This window comes from Ascaphus truei, unplaced genomic scaffold (genome assembly GCF_040206685.1).
Source record: "Ascaphus truei isolate aAscTru1 unplaced genomic scaffold, aAscTru1.hap1 HAP1_SCAFFOLD_963, whole genome shotgun sequence".
Taxonomy (NCBI): Eukaryota; Metazoa; Chordata; class Amphibia; order Anura; family Ascaphidae; genus Ascaphus; species Ascaphus truei.
The window spans coordinates 9,221-19,086 of NW_027457302.1; the positions used below are offsets into that span (position 1 = coordinate 9,221).

The 9,866-nt window shown below is 44.9% G+C and overlaps 1 long non-coding RNA gene across 1 annotated transcript; it reads left to right on the forward strand.

The window, feature by feature from the left end:
• The first annotated feature begins 5,276 nt into the window (after window positions 1-5,276).
• Window positions 5,277-8,890, forward strand: LOC142486580 (uncharacterized). Its single transcript, XR_012799039.1, has 3 exons — window positions 5,277-5,508; window positions 6,526-6,645; window positions 8,793-8,890. It is a non-coding gene; the product is annotated as an uncharacterized LOC142486580 (long non-coding RNA).
• Window positions 8,891-9,866: the final 976 nt, after the last annotated feature.

Here is a 9,866-nt window from a genome sequence, read left to right on the forward strand (position 1 = left end):
TAGATGCTCTGCAGAATTTTATAAATGCAGTAATTAATTGAAGCCAACTAAAGTGTCACTAATTTTAAATATCTTGGCATTTGGTTTCACTCCCATTTAAAATTTGAGTTGCATATTGATAATCTGACATCCAAAATCATTGCCAAACTGGGTGTACTTTATAGGAACAAATCCTCCCTAGGCCAAGGTGCATGATGGGTTAACTTTTGTATCTTACAGACATGCTTAAATGTAGTTAGTACTGCATTGCTGTGAACAGGACACATAGTGGAAAGTTACCTTAATTAAGAGAAACTCTCCAGAGTTGTATGGGAGTCTCCTGGGCCCTCCCCTAGGTCATGCTTATAGTGCCAGCAACGCGACTGGCGAAGTGACGGGTGACGTCACCTGCGAAAGTTATAATTTAACTTTCGGGGATGTCGCTGGCGACATGGGCATTGATTGGTTCAGAGGCTGTCACATGTGGCGACAGCCTCTGAAAAATCTGATTTCCCCAGCTCCAAATTTTGAGTCGCCAGCGTTACTCCCGTCGCGTCGCACTTACTATAAGCGCTGCCTAACTGGGATGTATACTGAATGCCTGGATGTGTTCTCTGACACATTTGTACAGCAGAGAAATGTGCCAGACTCTCAACTGTGGCAAAGCTGATAGTATACTCAGGACTGCGTGCAGTAAAAATTGATCACATAATAGCAACTATTGGGAGTCCCCTGGTTGTTGATGACATCATGAGCGCTATCCTGAGTGTCATAGAATGCTGAAATATATCCAAAGCTATGTATCCAATAAATTGAGCAGAAAGAGATAGGGGAAACTGTCCAAGCATTGCTGGAGTCAGAGGTAATATGGACCGCAGCCAGTTTGTTCAACTATCTGGGCTGTGGAAATACCAGATGGGTAGTGTAGGGTGGCTGTGCACTGTAGAACCCTAAACACAGTAGTGCCACTGTTGGTCGCTGTCATCGCTGACGTAGTTACTTTGGTGGAACATATGCTGTGAAGTATGTATATACAATTATACCAAGGTACAAAAATAGGAGAATGAGAAAAGGAACATAGAGTAGTACGTCTTTGGCTAAGAGAAGAAGAAACCACTTGATTGTCTCTCTCTCTCTCTCTCTCTTTTTATATATATATAAAAATATAAAAAAGTGTAAAATGGGGGGGTTTGCGAGGTGTGAAATAGGCCTTGCAACACTACCATTTGAGTAAAAGTTGTGCCCTAAAAAAAATGTCATGGTAGGTGTGCTATGGGGTAGGGAGGGGGGCCTGATCCTTGCATTTGTCCTGGGCCCCAAGATTTCTGCTGGCGGCCCTACTGACAAGGGATTCCTCAAATTGGGCCCAGCAGAAGCTACTTCCCAAGCAAGCAATTGCCTTTTTATATTATTTGTTCTGCTTTTTACTATTATCAGTATATATATGTAACATCGCCAAAAGAAGGGTCGTGCGGTCACTGCTGTATTTCATCTCCTGTCTGCACCGCTGATAAGAGGCATAGAGGAATTTGTGAGGGCGGACCCTCGCTCTCGCAGAGGGGAGGGGTTTGATGTCTGTCTGTGTGTGTGTGTGTGAGAGGGAGAGAGAGAGTGTGTGTGTAAGAGGGAGAGTGTGTGTGTGTGTGTGTGTGTGTGTGTGTGTGTGTGTGTGTGTGTGTGTGTGTGTGTGTGTGTGTGTGTGTGTGTGTGTCACCCACCCTGTTTCCCTCTGTCTCACTTTCTGTCGCCCTCTGTCTCACTTTCTGTCACCCTCTGTCTCACTTTCTGTCACCCTCTGTTTCCCCCTGTCACCCTCTGTCTCACCCTGTCACCCTCTGTCTCACCCTGTCACCCTGTGTCACACCATGTCACCCATTTTCTCCCTGTCAACCTCTGTATCTCTCGGTATCACCCTGTCATTCTCTGTCTCACCCTGTCACCCTCTGCCTCACCCTGTCACCCTCTGCCTCACCCTATCTCACACACTCTCTGTGTCTCACACACTCTCTGTGTCTCACACACTCTCTGTGTCTCACACACTCTCTGTGTCACACACACACGTACACTCTCTCTGTGTCACACACACACTCTTAACAAGGACTAATTGTAGTATAATGTAATACAATAAATAAACATGTCAAAAACGAATGTTGTTCTTACTAGGAATTTATTCAATTTTTTTTAAAGCGGGCCTGGGGCGGGGCTAGGTGATGAGTAGATTTTTTTGTTCAGCGAGTAGATTTTTGGGTGATTTGTCAACCACAATATATATATATATATATGTAAGGGGGCCACTCCCGGCTTCCCTGATGTTCCTTTGCCCCTTGCCTTACCCCTGTGGCAGTGGGGGAAGGGGATGGCGACTTTTCCCAGTTGGCGCCGCTATCTGTGCCGGCGCCGTCGGGGGCCCTGATGCTCGAGCATGCGCAGATAGCCACAGCGGCCATGTTGTGTTTGGTGCGAGGTTCGCGCAATACGCAGAGGTTGGCAAGGGTAGTGGTGGCCATTACAAGTGTACAGGAGATCTGGTAGGTTGCGCAGGTGCAGTTATGTGTAGCGGTGGCCACTACAGCTTTGCACAGGTGCAGTAGAGACCGCGCACACAGTCCCCATAGGAAAGAGGTTCTGAGTGGACTACATCCCCCAGCAGCCTCTGGTGAATGCCCTATGTTCCCTGTCACCTGCAACCAACCAGCCACTGAGACTTGCAGATTCTCTGCAGCAGGGAATTTGATACATTGTTTTGTGCAGTCAGGAAGCAGACTGGGAAGCACGTGAGTGAGTGAGACTTAGGGGACAAAGGGGGAAAGAAGGTGGGCAGAGAGCTGCGAGATTCTGCCCTAGGCCAGAAATCCCCAGGCTAGAGTTGAGGCCCTGACTTCCCACTAGTGAGGGTGGGTGGTCACAGGGACAGGCCCTAGTACAGGAACCTGTCACTTTAGAGAGAGAGAGAAGTGAAGGAAGCAGAGACTGTCGCAGCACCATTACAGAGGTTTAGGATCAGACCTCTTCAAGCACAGCAGCAACCAACCGGGTGGGATCGCCCTGGAAGGTAACCCTGACGTATCTTCACCGTCGGATCCTTTGCGAAGTCTGTTTGCAGGTCCTAGCGCTGGAGCGCTCGGCAGGTAACATCCATAAGTGCACCAACTATAAATCAGTACATAGTGGCTGTGCAGTCACACACACACATACCTTACTTTGGGGGTGGGGTTGTGGTGTGGGGAGTTGGACATGGTGTGGGTACACGGTGAGGGGTTGCATCCTGCGAGACACGTGAGTTACTGTGTCTCCTAGAAGAGAGACACTTAATGTATGACATGCATAGTTATGTTACTGTTAGAAAAGTCACTGTTCTTTTATATGCTGTGTGCGTGATATTATATTATTGTCCTGTGAGGAACAACTCCCGCTCTGCTTGGAGCCATCACAGGTGGAGGCGCTGCACCATATAGTATTGTTCAGGAGGATACACCCCAGGCTCTTATTGGCAGAGGCTCAGGCCTCCTGTGAGCCTCACAGGTAAAGCACCACACTGGGTAATACATATAGCTCCCCTCACATGCACCCTATCTGCGATTGGGTGGGGGAATATGGCTTACATATATATATATATATATATATATATATATATAGTACCGACACACTTTATTCGAGTGTGGCCGGTACCGCAAGCCGGGAGATTTCCCGGCTTGCTAGTGGCCGCCCCTCGGCGTGCCGCGCGTCATAGACGCGCGGTCACGTGTCTTCGGGAGCGTGCGCCCCCTGCACGCGCGTCCAGGGGCTCCCCGAGGGAGCCCTGGTGTCCCGCGATCGCGGGACAGCGGCAGGGGGTTCCGGGGGACCCGGCGGACCCGGCAGCGGTAGGGAGAGCGCCCCGATCGGAGGGCGCTCTTCCGCTGCTTCGGCGCGCGCCCGTCACTCTCGGGCGCGCGCCAGGCTACTGCTGCGGCCAAGAACGGGCAAATGCTCGAATAAACTTGGCCGCAGCAGTATATATATATATATATATATATACAGTGGTTGACAAATCACCAAAAAATCTACTCGCCACACAAAAAAATCTACTCGCCACCTAGTACCAAACGTGTGCTGCTTGGGCCAATATTTACTCGCCCGGGGGTTAAATCCACTCGCCCGGGGCGAGCAAATGTATAGGTTTGTCGAACACTGTATATATATATATATATATATATATATATATATATATATATACTTATTATTAGGCTATAACTGCAGCACTGATTATTGTGCTACCTAGTTCTTGTTGGTTCTTAATAGATTGCTATGAGGGATATTGTTATATGCACTTATGATATAATACACCTCATTTAGCAATCAGGACGCCACACTCCATATATTTTAGCACCCTCCCCATCAGTTACATATGTTGCTGGTACCATGGTTTTTTACCTCACTACTTCTTATTGGGACTCACACTGGTACTGTCATTTAGCGCATGAATATTTATTTTGTTCTAACAAAATTAACACAGTATAGGAAAATATGCATTTGTCAGAGGGAAAGGCCAATAATCTGGAGTCAGGTCACCCTAATGTATATTAAAAATAAACACAGGCCTGTCTGATACTCCCTGATATTATAAAGTAAAGAGGCCACTCTATAATAAATATTTACACAGGCCTTTTTAAGTCTGTCCCTAATAATCTGTAATCAGGAGGTCATTATAAATGTTAAAACAGTAGTGGTACTGTGATATTAAAGTGACAATCCCATACAAGTTTAATTCAGCCCAAATCCACACAATAATGTTAATAAATGCATTATAAATATCACATGACCATATGTATACTGTCTTAGTTCATGGCTGTGTTATTACATCATTACATGTGTAATTAAATCCGTGACATTCTCAGGCTCCCCCCTTCTGTGACAATCATACAGCCGGGCCGTTACATTGCAACACACTAATCCCGCCCCTAGTGACATCACGTGATCAGTAACCAGTCAGAGAAGCTAAAAGGCAAAGAACTACATTTCCCACAATGCACCTCGTGGAGTGTGGCTAGCAGCTACACCTTCTCTCACTAGTTTGTCTCCTGCGAGCTTCCGTACACAGCGTCTTGTTAGAGTGGGGCGTGGACATGTGTAAACTTCAATGGTGGGAAAATGAGACAGTTTTAGCTGCTAGCTGAGCAGTGGTACAGCGCTCTGTAGAAGGCGCTCTCAGTCGGGTGAGTGATTTTTCAATGTGTGTGTTTATTTTATTTCATTTCTCATTTTACTTTCACTTTAAGTACTGCATGCTTATTTTTTTCTGTGGGCATTTAGGGATTTAAGTGCTCTGTGAGCCGAGTCCTCCATTGAAGGAGGAGCTATGAGGCCAACCTATCACAGCTACTGTACCATCTTCAGTTGCTTTCAGTATACTGATTAATCCACGGCACAGAATATGCAACTTCAAATACATCTATCAACTGTCTATATGTTAAGCCCCCGGACAAGCATTTGCTTGTTAGTTATACACTAGTTTCATACAAGCACTTCACACAGGGGGCTTCAACTTAGGTAGTACTTGACCGGCCGGTCTGAGTGTTCTCATTTCCATATATTTCTTGCCTCTACACTTTATTTACATACTTTGTACTTATTACTGCAGTGTAGCATTTTTCCCCACACCTTAAGGTTCAGTTTATAACAGCTTTGTAGGTCACCACTGCTCCTCATTTTAACCATTTATGTGTATGTGATTAATAAACCTTTATTGATACAATTTGTGTATGTTAGAGTGCTATTCAGGGGATTCTTTTTTTCTGTGTTAGTTTTCATATATATGTGTGTGTGTGTGTGTGTGTGTGTGTGTGTGTGTGTGTGTGTATATATGTATATATTTATGTATATATATTTGTGTGTGTGTGACCTTGGGCAAGTCACTTCATATCCTCTGTGCCTCAGGCACCAATGTCATAGATTGTAAGCTCTATGGGGCAGGGACTTGTGTCTGCAAAATGTCTCTGTATAGCGCTACGTAAAACTAGCAGCGCTTTAAAAGAACATGCTGTTATTATTATTATATATAAATGTGTATGTATTTATTTATATAGCACTATTAATGTATATAGCGTTTCACAGTAGTAATACATGTGAAAATCCTATAAATAACAAATACAAATATCAGGTCATGGGAATAAGTGATTTGGACATAAAAGTAACATTTCGGAAGTGTGGACAACTAATACATCTTGTAGATTGCCTTTACAGTGTGATGTCATTGATTCAGTAGATTGTGTGCAGACCAGGACTGCAGTACAGTGTCACTCACATGGATGACTTGCGTGGTAGAAGCTCAAGAACAAGGATGTCAAACTCCAGTCCTCGAGGGCAGCAAACAGGCCAGGTTTTCAGGATATCCCTACTGAAAACCTGGCCTGTTTGGGACCCTCGAGGACTGGAGTTTGACATGCATGCTCTAGAAGGAGCACAGCTGTGGGTGGGAGGTGGATTTGCTTTGCATCAAATGGTTTGGAGCAAGGTTTATTGTATGTATTATCATAATAACAATGCAATGCTTAACTTTTATTTTAGGAGGGATGACTGCAGAACAGAAGTGAATATTGAAGCCATGTGTTCCTTTTCTTGCAAAAGAGAAAATTTGAAGGACAGTTGAACAGAATGAAAATTACTACACAGAGACAGATAAGCAATGTGTATATTTCTCATTTACCATTTAGTATTTGTCGTTTTATTGACTCCACACAATCCGGCTGCTACGGGTTTCACATTGAACATTTTCATCTCTACTCTACCCCTTCCTGTGATCTGAACCATGCAAGTTTTCATTGATTCAATACATCATGAGTAGAGTGTGGCTACAGTATGAAGTAAAGACCCAAGGACCACATCTACTACCATTCATAACAAGAACATGTGCAGTAGCGCACAGCTGCAGTTCTATGTGATTGTTATGAAAGGTTGAGGTGGTTCAATTCTATGAATCTGGAGTGGGATGGATCCTGTTTGCATCACATGGTTTCATCTAGGCCAGTAGATTATATAACTCTCAGTACAGGTTACACATGGCATCAGTATTAGTGATGTAAAGAGGAGGAAAGCTTCAATGTGGAGAACAAAGCCAAGTAATGTTGAAGTTACTCCTTTTACCATTTACTTGGTCAGTCTGTACTGTCTACTCCCCACACAGCTGCTAAGGGTCTTCCATTTTAAATACTTTCACCTCCTATTCTGCACTGCTTTGCTGCCCATTATTTAGAGATGCGTTCCAGTCATGTTTACCACTCTGAATCTCTCTGCAGTCATTGATTTAGCACATCATGGGTAGAGCATGGCTACAGATACAGAAAGCTTTTATTATTTTACCGGCTGATCATCCATAATATTGCATTAAAACATAGAATATCACTTAATTTCCAAAAGATTCAGTGATGCTGATAATGCAGAATCTCACAACATTTCCCATCATAATGCCATAATGCACCAGAGGAAGAAATAATCCTTGCTATATCTGTACATTGTGTGACGTATTACCTCCATGACCATTGAGAGCAAGTACATCTTCTGTATAGAGCGGCTGTGTTATGATGCAGTTATTGATCATCATTGACATAATCACAAGAATCTTATGCAAAGGGAAATTGTCCGCAGCGAAGTGAGATGTGTGCCTGTTTTAAGTCCTCCAGCTTAACGCCCCTACACCTCCCACTACACAGACATACTTACTTATGCATACACTGACATCTGGCATACCTACACACACCCCAGGGCCACTTCTTCCCCTGATGTCAGGGAGAGGATTGGCATGCAGAGTGCAGTAAGTCTCCACGTTACTCTGGCCAACAGTCTTGGCCTACCCCCAGCATCTGTCACCCACAACATCTGTTCCCTCCTTGTAAAGTGCTGAACTATCTCACCTGGGTCAGTGCTATAGCTGATCACAGTGCCCGATCATGATGTCACTGTGACAGGCAGCAGTGCAGATTGACCGGTCAATCAATGCAGTGCCGCACCATATGCACTAAATGAGATTTCCGTGCCCCCTGTCAGGTTACTCCCTGGGCAGTGACCCTGCTCACCCCCTCCCCTAGTTCCACCTCTGACCACAATTATCTCTCTTGGAGAGTGTAGCAAATTGGTGTTGGTGGAATCTCACCTCTGCCATGCATGGTCACAATCTGGGCACAGGACCCAAATAGTGGGCAATGTGGCACTTCTTACAGTAGAGAATAAGTAACTATATTCTTTACTTGTGTATTAAGGACCTTATTTGCATTAAAATTCAGTCCCCATGGGACCAAGACTTTCTGGCTTACTGAACAAAGTGGAATTGTTTCGTAGAGGGTGGAGAATTGTATTTTATCTGAAATTACCCCCTCTGCACAAAATACAAACAATTATACACATACATGTACCTTGTGGAAGTTGTTGCCCTCTATCTTCCTGTGGTCTCTCCCTGTTTCTCACCGTGCCTCCTCCCATTTCCTTGCACCTCTGCGTCTCCGCATATATCCCTATACTCAGAGCCGGCTCCGGTCAGTGACATGGGATGCCCAAATATGAGCATATCCATACATGGGCATCCATGCCACTGACCGGAGCCCACTCTGTTGCGGATATGGAGAGAGACTGGGAGATTTACATCCCCTTATAATTCATATGGTGCATAGTACCGGCACGTATTGTTTTACCGTTACTGTGTACCTTCCTACTTTCACACTGGTACAGTATGTGCTGCAGTGGGACTGAGAGGGATATATTGGTAACACATAGTTATTGTTGGGGGAATTCAATCCATTTTGAAAATAGTAATGCAATGTTTTATACTTTTTTTTTTGCAGTAATGAAGAATGAAAAAGTTCTGTTAAAATTGAATTGGAGGTGAACTGGAATCATCATCAACTCTGCACCAGTGTGAATTGATGTTCTTTAATGTTCTGATAAGGTACATGCAACATCTCTTCCTCAACCCCTACACCACTCTCTGCCTCTTGCCTCTCTCTCTCCACCTCCCTGCTAAGCGTATTAACCCATCTAATGTAATCCACATTCCATGTCTCACTTTACTCTTCACTTCTCACGTGCCCTCTGGAATGTCTGCTCTCTGACTAACAAGGTCTATTTGTACATGACCTCTTCTGCTCTCATCATCCACCACTTCTCATTCCCCTCACCCCTGTCCTACTCGATACCTCAGCTTAATTGAACTCTCTCCTCTGACATCTACCCTTATCTCTAACCTCTCCTCACTTTCTGCTTAAACTAACTATCTTGTTAACTTTTACAATGCTATCATCTCCTCCTCCTCCCTCCTCCCTCCTCCATTATATATTTATATGCCCCTTCTAGGCTCTGACACACTCATCCCTCTAAGGCCATGATTATCATGGGCACATGCTTGGTCATCCACAGTGCGTGCGAGCGATGCAGAGCCGCCTCGGACCTCAGTGCAGGGATTGCTGCATACCCCAGCATCTGTCACCCACAAACAATACACACACTAATACTCCCCACAATACACACTATAATACCTCCTCAATACTAATCTCTCCAATAATATTATAGCTCCAAACACAATATACACAACACCCTTACACAAGATACACAATCTAGTACTCTCCTCTGCACCTCTACACACAATATAATACTCCCACACACACAATATACACACTACCCTCCTACCCCCATAAAATACAACCAATAATACACACACACTTTGTGGATGTTGGGACCAGCTCCCGGCATGCACCAGTGAAAGAGAGAGGCCAGCAGAAGCTCGGAAGAACTCCCTCTCTCCATCCGTGCCTCCCTCCGTTTCCCATCTTCTCCCTGTCTCTCTCCCTCCCTTTCCTTGCATCTCCCTGCGTCTTTACGTATACCCAGTCAGTGACGGCTCTGGTCACGTGATGCCTTAA